The sequence below is a fragment of the Pinus tabuliformis genome, chromosome 4_1 (genome assembly GCF_031772625.1).
Source record: "Pinus tabuliformis cultivar Carrire ecotype Pingquan chromosome 4_1, CPIR1, whole genome shotgun sequence".
NCBI classification, from domain to species: Eukaryota; Viridiplantae; Streptophyta; class Pinopsida; order Pinales; family Pinaceae; genus Pinus; species Pinus tabuliformis.
The window spans coordinates 824,769,419-824,782,861 of NC_142303.1; the positions used below are offsets into that span (position 1 = coordinate 824,769,419).

General features: G+C 33.6%; 1 pseudogene; it reads left to right on the forward strand.

Annotated features, from left to right (window-relative positions):
- Nucleotides 1-327: 327 nt before the first annotated feature.
- The window catches only part of LOC149178776 (1-phosphatidylinositol-3-phosphate 5-kinase FAB1B-like), a 100,992-nt pseudogene continuing 87,876 nt past the window's right edge, over nt 328-13,443 (forward strand).

The window sequence follows — 13,443 nt, forward strand, 5'->3', positions numbered from 1 at the left end:
AAGAACAATGTAGCCCTATGAAAAATTAACATATTGCATTCTAAATGACCAATGAAATTAATAATGCAATGGTTAAATATAAACATTCGATGGATCACATGAAAAATTAATATCTGGATATATCGGGTTTGCATTCACTAGTGTCACATACATACACGGGTTTCATAAAGAACAATAGCGTACAAAATTCAGAATATGAAATGAAAAGTTAAAGTGAATTAAAAATATTGATTCACGCCTCCCGCCCTCTAAGTATTTTTCCTGACAATTGGTATTAGAGCGGGTCTCTCAAGTAAATCTTGATCACTTGAGAGTGGACCAGGGACAATGGGAAGGAAGCACAAGAAGAAGGAAACACAAAGGAAGAAGTCAATTAAGCAAAGCAGTGACAATGATGTGTCTGATGTTGTGGCAATATCTGCATTTATAGGTCAGGGATAATCTGTAGTTGAAGAATAAGGAAAGTCAGACAAAGGTATGTTTATGCTCAGTGATGTTAACTATCAAGAATGGAAAGAAAAGATGAAGTCTAAGTTAATGAATCGTGGATATGATGTTTGGAATTTAGTATGTAATGGTTGCACTAAAACTCCTCCATTAGAGGAAGAATTGCAAAAGAATAATGTGGCACTAAATGAAATCATTGGTAACATTCTTGATTTAGCATTAGTAGAGATTATGCATTATGAAATTGCAAAGGAATTATGGGATAATCTACAGACAATCCATGAAGGAAAAACAAAGGAAGATTGTTCATCAGGAGAACCAATAGGTAATCTTGTTTCTAAAAGAAATAATGATGTGTCAAAAGATGAGTATGATATGTCAGATGGAGTTACTGATTCAGAAGAAGACATATTAGAGAAAGCACTTAATCTTAGAAGAAAACTTGCTTTTGCTTGGAAAAGGATTAATAATCTTAAGAATAAGTTGCAGGCATATGCGAACAAGGATCATGATAAATTGGTAAATACTGCAGCAAAATATAAACAATATTGTGAAGGACTTGAAGTTGAGATCATCTTTCTAAGATCAGATATTGAAAAGTCAAGCAAACGAAATGAAGAGCTACTCCAAGTATTTAATGAATAAGAGAATGGGTTGAAAGAAGATATTATCGAATTAAAAGAACAATTGGAACAGGGAAGAAAGATTGAAGAAGGAATGAAGAAGCAATATATGGAAAAGGAAGAACATTGTCAAAGAATAGAGGTTGAGGCAAACATTCTAAAAGGTAAATTAGAAAAAAAAGGTTAAACACTTGAGATTTCAAGATAGTACTAATTTTTGAATAACATTCTTCGTATTCAAAGGTCTTCCACCATTAAATCTGGTCTTGGTTTTCATAACACTGTAAAAGGAGAATGAATCTCACAAGCTTGTGCAAACAATTATGAAATTAACAAAGAAAACTTTGAAAGATCTGGTAAAGAATTAAGAAGACAACCAAACCAACAACCAAAGAAAGAAAATTTTCAAAGGAATTCATTTGCTCCTAACTATAGAAGTATCAATCAATTCTCTCCTCCAAACAATGATATTGAATGTTTGATCTGTCATAACTTTGGACACTTTGCAGCCAATTGAAGAAGAAGATTCACAGGAAGACCATCGTCTCCCAAGTACTTAGGTTTCTTTAAGGGATATTGTTCTTCTTGCAACATGTTTTGTCAAAAATCCATTAATTTCAATAGGAGGAATATGAAACATAAATATTATGACTCTTTTGCTCCCTTTTTTGGTCATGTAAGATGTTATACTTGTAACAAGTTTGGGCATGTAGCAAAAGAATGTAGGAACAAGCCAATGGATTCACATAGATAACAATTTGATTTTCTTAAAGGAAAGCAACCAAAAAATCAAATTGTTACCACAAGACCCGAGAAAGATGGATCCACCAACACTTCTCATTTTAAATAAAAGGAAGAAGAACAAGTTAAGTGTGGCCTTTTTCTATGCTCATTTGAAGATGAAGATGAATGGTACATAGATAGCGGATGCTCTCATCACATGTATGGAGATAAGAAAAAGTTTGAATCTCTCAATAAAAACAAAGATGGTAAAGTTATTCTTAGAAATAATACTCCAGCAAAGGTTCTAGGAAAAGGTAGAGCCAAACTTGGTAAATATACAAAAGAAGTTGATGCATTATTAGTTCAAGGACTAAAACACAATATTCTAAGTGTAGGTAAAATAGATGATAAAGGTCATATAATTATGTTTACATTAACTAAATGCAAGATTATAAAAGAAGACACTAGAAAGGTTATAGAAAGACAAATACAGACAAATTATATGTGCTAGTAAAGAAGAATTCATGCATAAATAAGAGGTATAGTTCCTATTCTTCATATTCAGAGTAAAAGAAGAAGGCCCCACTACAGTCTATTTTACTTAATGCATTCTTCTAATAGACAATGTAGAAGTGAATGTGAGGTAAATAATATCATAAGGAACAAGTGATGATTATTAGGTCCATAAGATCATTGGTGTATGATCTTAGGGGGAGTTATGCATGTGAATCTTGATGATTATTCCCTAGGTTGTGTTGATATTCTTTTGGTAATATGTATATTACTGACATTGCATTGATGAAGTGTATAGGAATAAACAAGACATGTTCAAGGGGAGTTATGGCTATAAAGAACCAACAACTTATATTCTATACGCAGATCGCATGAAAGGCAGTCATGTGTATACACTGTTTTTATCCAGACAGTCACATATGCTTCTCAGTAATGAAAAAGAAGTGGCACAGATTTGAGGGGAGCTTCTCATATGCTTCCATCAGTTCAGTATTGGAATTTTGGTTCCAACATCGCTTAGTTATAGACTGTTAATAGTACCCATATGCTAATTAGGAATGATGTTGGTTATCGATATTGTTGCAAAATGTTATTGTTTTTGTTGAAATAGTTATTTTGTGCTTTTGCTAGTTGATATGATGGACATAATGTGATTAGAGTTGATGGTGAAAAGTTGGCACAAGTTTAGGGGGAGCATCTACTATGCTTCTAAAGGTTCATTGATGTCATTATGGTTTCTTGAGTACTCTTTGTTGCACGATCGTGCTTATGATGAGTTCATGATTTACTCATTGTTTGTTGACATCTTTAATTGATGAGAATATATATATGCTATGTCAAAATGCTTGGGTAGCTTATGTTTCAGTCATATTATTGATTGATGATGCACTTGATGAGGAGAGATTGGTGTCTACACTGTCTTGTCTTACATGTTGAGGATGTTCATGTTGCTATCAGATGACTATGTTGTTGATTCCTATATGGTGTAAGATGGCTGTTTATGACTATCATGGTCTTGCTACCTCATTGTTTAGGTCCATGTTTTTGGTTATAAGTGTCATATATGCCTCTTGATGTAAATATCATGAAAATATCCATGTTGTAAATCATTGTAAAGTCTAGGCATGTATGGGCTGTTGGGATCATGGCATTTTGTTTTATGTAATCTCATTATTTTGGACATTGATGTAAAATTTGGGTCCAATAGGTAAACCCAACATTTTGGGTGTCTGATGTAATCATGAGTCATTGTTGATAGGAATGGTGATATTTGGTTGAGTCATAAAGTCGTGTACTCTATTGAATATCTTTAGAAGGTTCAACATATAATTAGGGGGAGCGTGGTCAATATGTAGATTTCCTTATTCATATTCAGTAGGTCAAGCCTACAATAATTAGAAATCCAATGGAAGTACTTCATTCAGCCTGGTTCAACCCTTTTCCCTTGTTGTCAAAGGGGGAGAGAAGCTTGGTGTTTGGAGAGAAGACTTGGTGTCTTTGGAGAGGTTAAAAGACTTGGTGCTTGCATATGTTTGCAGGTGGTGTCCAAACACCAAAGTGTTTTCCCTCAAGTCCAAAGGGGGATATTGTTGGCATTATGACTAATGTGTTTTCCTAGATGGCAATATGATTGATATAGATGTACTTGATGTCAACATTGTGTTAATATGATGATTCTGGAACTAATGTAGATTGATACAAATTCTACAGATGATATGGATAGAGAAATGGCAGTTTAGTTACAGATGAATGACAAAAGTGAAGTTTGAGAAAGTATACAAAATTACTGTTGAGAAAGGTCACATACATACATAGGTATTGTGAGTAAAAGTTGCATACATAATACAAACCATGGAAATATGGATACCAAAGGTCATTATCATGGTATTGGCCCATACTAAATGGAGTGGCAAAATTCATTAGATCTCATCAACAAATAATAACGACATTACCAAAGGATTTAGCTAAGGTATTGGCTAAGGAAAAATATATATAAGGAGATGGAGATCAAGGTGTTATGCGTGCAAGTAATGGATTATGCATGTGTGATTTTATATGGAACACGTGTGCACTAGGGGGAAAGGAGATGGTTCAGATCAGACAGATTTGAAAGTGTAGTGAATGCTAAAGAATACACTTTCTTGATTTGCTTATGCTTGTAGCTAACAATGATAAATGTGTGTTTTTAATAATGTTGAGTTACGAATGTGTGACCATGAAGTTTGCAGAATGTAGGTTGTGTTTGTAGCATAGCTATGCTTCAGTAATTTAAGATATGTACATTGGTTTTCTTCTGAATAGTCAAGTACATATGTGGATCTGTTTCTGTTGAGTCGTGTATATATTCTGAGATTTGTTTTTCAGTATGTTGAGATCTGTATGTGGGTGTTCCACATTATAAGAGCATATTTATGCGGGTCTACTAAATAATAGTCATGTATATATTCTGAGATAAATTTGGTCAAGGTTTGTAGTGTTGCTTGATGATGATTGTTGATGAATTCTGTTATATTTATTGTTGTCTATCAATGATGTATTAATCTGGATGGTTTATATCTTTTATGGTTTGGTTGTGCATTGATATGATCTAGTTGCAACTGTTGATTCAATATTTAATAGGATGATGTTACAGTGAGTCGGTTGGTTTAGTATGTATTTCAGATTTAGTATTCATTTTGGAATTGAGCATAATGATGGGTGTGGGTCCAGTTTGAAAATATGATGAAATGTGGCCTACAAGTTTTGATGTTTTGAGACAGGTGGATCCAGTCTAAAATATTATTAAATGTGGTCCCTGAAGGGTCTTGAGGGTTGTATCCTCTAGTGAGGGAGTTAGAGCTTCCTTTTAGTGGTAGCTAGTATATTTGTTCAAGGGGTAGGTGGTCCCTTCCAATTGGAGCTGGTAAACGAGATCAGTGGGTTGTAGCTCCCTTCCAATGGGTGTTGGAGAATGAGTGGAGGTTGTAGCCTCCTACATGTGGATGTGTCATACCAGTAAGAGTCTGCACTAGTACAATATGTAATGAAGATTTTCTTTATATAATAATAAATCAGACAGAAACAACGACAACTGTGGTTTTCTCCTAGATTGGTTATCCACCTAAAATCTTGGTGTTGATATGTGTTGATGTTTTGATGTTGTGTTGTGATTTATCTGCTCCCTACTTCACACTAAATGATTGATGAAATTAATAATGCACAAGTTAAAGATAAACATCTAATGGATCGCATTAAAAATTAGTTATATGGATATACATGGTTTGCATTCGCTAGAGTTGCGTACACATGCGGGTTTCATAAATAACAATAACATACATAATTCAAAATATGAACTTAAAAGTTAAGTGAATTAAAAATACCAACCCCCCCCGCCCCTCTTAGTATTTTTCCTAACAATTTTTATCCGAGCAAGTCTCTCCAGTAAAGCTTGATCGCTTGAGAGTGGATTCAGGACAATGGGAAGGAAGTAGAAGAAGAAGGAAACACAAAGGAAGAAGTCAATTCATGAAAGCAATGAAGGTGATGCATCTGATTATGTGGTAATATCTGCATTTATAGGTCAGGGACAATCTGCAGCAGAAGAACAAGGCAAGCCAGACAAAGGTATGTTTATGCTTAGTGATGATAACCATTAGGAATGGAAAGAAAATATGAAGTCTAAGTTAATGAACCTTGGATCTGATTATTGGAATTTAGTATGTAACGGTTGCACTAAAACTCCTCCATTAGATGAAGAATTGCAAAAGAATAATGTGGCATTAAATGAAATCATTGGTAACATTCATTATTCAACATTAGGAAATATTATGCATTATGTGGCTGCAAAGGAATTATGGGATAATCTACAGACAATCCAAGAAGGAAAATTAGATGAAGATTGTTCATCGGGAGAACCAATAGGTAATCTTGTTTATCCCATAAATCTTAAATTAAAAATAAAAGGATAAACACTTGAGATTTCAAGATAGTACTAAGATTTTGAATATTATTCTTAGTATTCAAAGGTCTCCTGCTATTAAATCTGGTCTTAGTTTTCATGAAAATGTAAAATGAGAATCAAATTCACAAGATTGTGAAAGAAATTATGAAATTAACAAACAAAACTCTGGAAGATCTTGTAAAGAATTAAGAATTCAACCAAACCAGTAACCAAAGAAAGAAATTTTTTGAAGGAATTCATTTTCTCCTAACTATAGAAGTATCAATCGATTCTCTCCTATGGACAATGGTATTGAATGCTTTATCCGTCATAACTTTGGGCACTTTGCAGCCAATTGGAGAAGCAGATTCATAAGAAGATCATTAGCTCCTAGGTACTCGGGTTTCTTTAAGGGATATTGTTTTGCTTACAACATGTTTAGTTAAAAAGTTATTAATTGCAATAGGAGAAATATGAAACATAAATATTATGATTCCTCTGTTCCCTTTTCTAGTAATGTAAGATGTTATACATGTAAAAAGTTTGGGCATGTAGCAAAAGAATGCAGGAACAAGCAAATGGATTCACATAGACAACAATTTGATTTTCTCCAAGGCAAGCAACCATACAAGAATATTGTTACCACAAGACCTGTGAAAGATAGATCCACCAAAACTTCTCATATTAAATAAAAGGAAGGAGAACACATTAATTATGGCCATGCTTTATGCTCATTTGAAGATAAAGATGAATGGTACATTGACATCAGATGTTCTCATCACATGTTTGGAGATAAGAACAAGTTTGAATCTCTCAAGAAAAACAAAGATGGTAAAGCTATTTTTAGAAATAATGCTCCAACAAAGGTTCTAGGAAATGGTAGATCCAAACTTGATAAGTATTCAAAATCATCTAATGCATTATTAGTTCAAGGGCTAAAAAAAAATATTCTAAGTGTAGGTCAAATCGCTGATAAAGGTCATATAATTTTGTTTACATAAACTAAACACAAGTTTATAGAAGAAGACATTGGAAAGGTTATAATAAGAGTATTCATTAATGCAGACAAATTATATGTGCTAGTAAAGAAGAATTCGAGCATAAATAAGAGGTATATTTCCTCTTCTTTACATTCAGAGTAAAAGAAGAAGGTCCCCAGTACAGTATATTTTACTTAATGCATTCTTCTAATAGAGACTACAAAAGTGAATGTGAGGTATATAATTTCATAAGGAACATGTGATGATTATTAGGTCCACAAGATCAATCGTGTATGATCTCAGGGGGAGCTATGCATGTGAGTCTTGATGATGATTCCCTATGTTGTGTTGATATTCTTTTGGTAATATGTATATTACTGACACTGCATTGATGAAGTGTATAGGTACAAACATGACATGATCAGGTGGATTTGTAGCTATAAAAAATCAACAACATATATTCTATACACGGATCCTATGAATGACATTTGCGTGTATACGCAGTTTTTGATCTAGATAGTCGCATATGTTTCTTAGTAATGAAAAAGAATTGGCACATATTTAGGTGGACCTTATCATATGATTCCATTAGTTCATTATTGACATTTTGGTTCCAACATTGATTAATTGCAAACTATTAATGGTGCCCATATATTGCTTAAGAATGATGTTGGTTCATGATGTTGTTGAAAAATGTTATTGCTCTTGTTGAAATAATTCCTTAGTGCATTTGCTAGTTGATATGATGGATATGATGTGATTAGAGTTGATGGTGAAAAGTTGGCACAGGTTCAGGGGGAGCATTTGCTATGCTTCTAATGTTTCATTGTTGACATTGTGTTTTCTTGAGTGCTCCTTGTTGCATGATGGTGCTTATGACAATTTCATGATTTGCTCACTGTTTTTTATATCTTTCATTGATGAGAAGATATATATTCTATGTCAGAATACTTGGGTTGCTTATGCTGCAATCATATTATTGATTGATGATGCACTTGATGAGGAGAGATTGGTGTCTACACTATATTTTCTTACATGCTGAGGATGTTCATGTTGCTATCAGATGATTATGTTGCAGATATCTATATGTTGCATGATGGTTGTTGATGGCTATCATGGTCTTTCTATCTCATTGTTGAGGTCCTTTGTTTTGGTTATAAGTGTCATATATGTCTCTTGATGTAAAGATAATGAAAAGGCCCTTGTTGTAAATCATTGTAAAATTCATTCATGTATGGGCTATTGGGATCATGTCATTCTATGTTATGTAATCTCATTATTTTGGACATTGATGTAAAACTTCAGTCCAATAGGTAAACCCAACATGTTGGGTGTCTGATGTAATCATGAGTGACTATTGATTGGAATGGTCATATTTGGTTGAGTCATAAAGTCTTGTACTATATTGAATATCTTCAGAAGGTTCAACATATGCTAAGGGGGAGCATGGTCAGTATGCATATTTACTTATTCATATTCAGCAGGTGAGACCTACAGTAATTAGCAATCCAAGGGGAGTACTTCATTCAGCATGGTTCAACCCTTTTCCTTTGGTGTCAAACAGGGAGAGAAGATTGGTGTTTGGAGATAATACTTGTTGTGTTTGGAGAGGTTAAAAGACTTGGTGTTTGTAGGTGTGTTTATAGATGTTTGCAGGTGGTGTCCAAACACCAAAGTGGTTGCCATCAAGTGCAAAGAGGGATATTGTTGGCATTATGGCTAATTTGTTGTCCATGATGGAAACCTGCTTGATACAAATGAACTAGATGTCAACATTGTGATAATATGATGATTGTGGAACTAATGCAGATTGGTACAGATGCTATAAATGAAATGGACAGAGAAATTGTAGTTCAATTACAGATGAATGATAAAAGTGAAGTTTGACAAAGTTACATGGTTCCTATGAAGAAATGTCACGTACATACGAAGGTCTTGTGAGTAAAAGTCACGTACATAATCCGAACCATGGAAATTTGGATACCAGAGGTTATTACCATGGTATTGGCCCATAGTAATTATATCAAAAAAATTCATTTGATCTCGTCAACAAATACTAACGACATTACCAAAGGATTTACCTAAGGTATTGACGAAGGAAAAAACTATATAAGAAGATGGAGATCAAGGTGTTGTGCATGCAAGTGATGTATTATTCATGTGTGACCTGATCTAGAACATGTGTGCATTAGGGCGCAACAAGATGGCTCAAATATGATAGATATGAAAGCGTAGTGAAGATTAATGAATACACTTGCTTGGTTTGTTTATGCTTGTAGCTAACAGTGAGAGATGTGTGGTTATAATAATGCCGAGATATAAATGTGTGACAATGAATATTGCAAAATGTGAGTTGTGTTTGTAGTGAATGTATGCTTCAGTAATTTAAGATATGTACACATCCTGGTTTGCTTCTGAATAGTTGTGTACATACGTGAATCTAATTTTGTTGAGTCACGTATATATTTTGAGATTTTTTTTTAGCATGTTGAGATTTGTACGTGGTGTTGCACATTATAAGAGCATATATACATAGGTCTGCTAAATAATATTCACATATATATTCTGAGATATATATGGCCAGAGTTTGTAGTGTTGCTTGATGATGACTATTGATGAGTTCTGTTATATTTGTTGTTGCATGTCAACGATGTCTTGATCTAGATGGTTTATATCTTCTGTGGTTTGGTTGTGCATTGATTTGATTTAGTTGCAGTATTTGATTCAGTGTTCAATGGGATGATTTTAAAGTTATTCAGTTGGTTCAGTGATTGTATTTTAGATTCAATATTTATTTTGGAATTGAGCATAATGATAGATGTGGGTCCAGTTTGAAAATATGGTGAAAGGTGGACTACATGTTTTGATGTTTTAAGACATGTGGATCTAGTTTGAATTATTATGAAACATTGTCCAGGAAGGGTGTTGAGGGTTTGAGCCTTTAATGATGGAGTCAGATCTTCCCTCAAGTGGTAGCTGGTAATTTTTTTCAAGGGGTAGGTGCTCCCTTCTTGTAGGAGCCGGTAAACGAGATGAAGGGGTTGCAACTCCCTTCCAGTGGGTGTTGGAGAACGAGTGAAGGTTGTAGCCTACTGTAGGTGGGTGCCTATGTATTGGTAAGAGTATGCGCCAATACAATATGTAATGAATAATTTCTTCATATGACAAGAAATAAGACAAAGATGATGACAACAATGGTTTTCTCCCACATTGGGTTTCCACCTAAAATACTGGTGTTTATATGTGTTGTGATTTATCTTCTCTTTACTGCATACTAAATGAGTGATGAAATTAATAATGTACTAGTTAAAGATAAACGTATGATGCATCACATGAAAAATTAGTTATCTGGATATACACAGTTTTCATTCACTAAAGTCGTGTACACACACAGGTTGCTTAAATAAAAATAGAGTGAAAAATTCAAAATATGAGATGAAAAGTTAAAGTGAAGTATAAACACAGATCCCCCCCCACCCCCCAACCCCTCCTTCTCAGTATTTTTCTTAACAATTGGTACCAGAGCATGTCTCTCCAGTAAATCTTGATCACTTGAGTGTGGATTAGGGACAATGGGAAGGAAGGACAAGAAGAAGGCAACGCGAAAGAAGAAGTCAGTTCAGGAAGTAGTGATAGTGATGCATCTAATGTTGTGGCAATATCTTCATTTATAGGACAGGAACAATCTATAGTTGAAGAACAAGGCAATTTAGACAATGGTATGTTTATGCTTAGTGATGATAACTATCAATAATAAAAAGAAAAGATGAAGTCTAAGTTAATGAATCTTTGATCTCATGTTTGGAATTTAGGATGTAATGTTTGCACTAAAACTCCTCCATTAGATGAAGAATTGCAAACTAATAATGTGGCATTGAATCAAATCATTGGTAACATTCTTGATTCAGTATTAGGAAATACTATGCGTTATGCAACTACAAAGGAGTTATGGGATAATCTGTAGATAATTCATGAAGGAAAAACAGAGGAATATTGTTCATAAGGAGAACTGACACGTAATCTTGTTTATAAAAGAAACAATGGCATGTCAAAACATGAGTATGATATGTCAGATGGAGTTACTGATTCAGAAGAAGATAGATTGGATAAAGCACTTAATCTTAGAAGAACACATGTTTTTTCTTTGAAAAGGATTAAGAATATTTAGAATAAGTTGCAGGCATATGAGAACAGGGATCATGATAAATCGGTAAATACTGAAGCAAAATCTAAATAATATTGTGAAGAACTTGAAGCTGAGGTCATCTCTCTAAGATCAAATCTTCAAAATTCTAACAAACGAAATGAAGAGCTACTCCAAGTATTTGAAGAATGAGAGAATGGGATGAAGGAAGAGATTATTGAATTAAAATAATAATTGGAAGAAGGAAGAAAGATTGAAGAAGGAATGAAGAAGCAGTATTTGGAAAAGGAAGAACAACGTCAAAGACTGGAGGTTGAGGCAAACATTCTAAAAGGTATATTAGAATAAAAGGATAAACACTCGAGATTTGAATATAGTACTAAGATTTAAAATAACATTCTTAGTAGTCAAAGGTCTCCTACCATTAAATTTTGTCTTCGTTTTCATGAATATGTAAAAGGATAATCAAGCTCACAAGATTGTGCAAGCAATTATGAAATTAACAAAACAAACTCTGAAATATTTGATAGATAATTAAGAAGTCAACTGAACCAACAACCAAAGAATGAAAATTTTTGAAGGAATTCATTTGCTCCTAACTATAGAAGTATAAATTGATTCTCTCCTCTAGAAAATGGTATTGAATGTTTTATATGTCATAACTTTGGACACTTTGTAGCCAATTGTAGAAGCATATTCACAGGAAGATCATCATCTCCCAGATACTCAGGTTACTTTATGGGATATTGTTTTTCTTGCAACATGTTTGGTCACGAAGCCATTTATTGCTATAGGAGGAATACGAAACAAAAATATTATGATTCCTATACTCCCTTTTTTGGTCATTTATGATGTTATACTTGTAACAAGTTTGGGCATGTAGAAAAAGAATGCAAGAACAAGCCAATGGATTCACACAAATAACGATTTGATTTTCTCCAAGGCAAGCAAGCATACAAGAATATTGTTACCACAATAACTGAGAAAGATGGATCCACCAACACTTTTCATATTAAGCAACAGGAATAAGAACAAGTTAAGTGTGGCCTTGCTCTATGCTCTTTTGAAGATGAAGATGAATGGTACATATACAATGGAAACTCTCATCACATGTCTATAGATAATAATAATTTTGAATCCCTCAATAAAAACAAAGATGGTAAAGTTATTCTCCGAAATAATGCTCCAAAAAAGGTTTTAGGAAAAGGTAGAGCCAAACTTGATTAGTATACAAAAGAAGTTGATGCATTATTAGTTCAAGGGATAAAACAAAAAATTCTATGTGTAGGTAAAATAGTTGATAATGGTCATATAATTATGTTTACATAAGCTAAATTCAAGGTTATAGAAGAAGACACTGGAAAGGTTATAGTAAGAGGATTTAGAAATACAGACAAATTATATGTGCTAGTAAAGAAGAATTCAGGCAGAAATAAGAGGTATATTTCCTCTTCTTTAGATTCAGAGTAAAAGAAGAAGGTCCCCACTACAATCTATTTTACTTAATGCATTCTTCTAATAGAGACTGCATAAGTGAATGAGAGGTACATAATCCCATAAGGAAAAGGTGATGATTATAAGGTCCACAGGATCAGTGATGTATGATCTAAGGGGGAGTTATGCATGTGAATCTTGATGATGATTCCCTATGTTGTGTAGATATTCTTTTGGAAATATGTATATTAATGACATTGCATTGATGAAGTGTACAAGAACAAAAAAGACATTTTTAGGGGGATTTGTGGCTATAAAAAAACAACAACTTATATTCTATACGCGGATCGTATGTAAGACAGTCGCGTGTATATGCAATTTTTTATTTAGTTAGTTGTGTATGCTTCTTAGTAATGAAAAAGAAGTGGCACAAATTCAGGTGGAGATTCTCATATGCTTCCATAAATTCACTATTGGAATTATGGTTCCAACATTGATTAGTTGTAGAATGTTAATGATGCCATATGCTACTTAGGAATGATGTTGGTTCATGATGTTGTTGCAAAATGTTATTGCTGCTATTTAAATAGATCTTTGGTGCATTTACTGGTTGATATGATGGATATAATGTGATCAAAGTTGATGGTGAAAAGTTGGCAT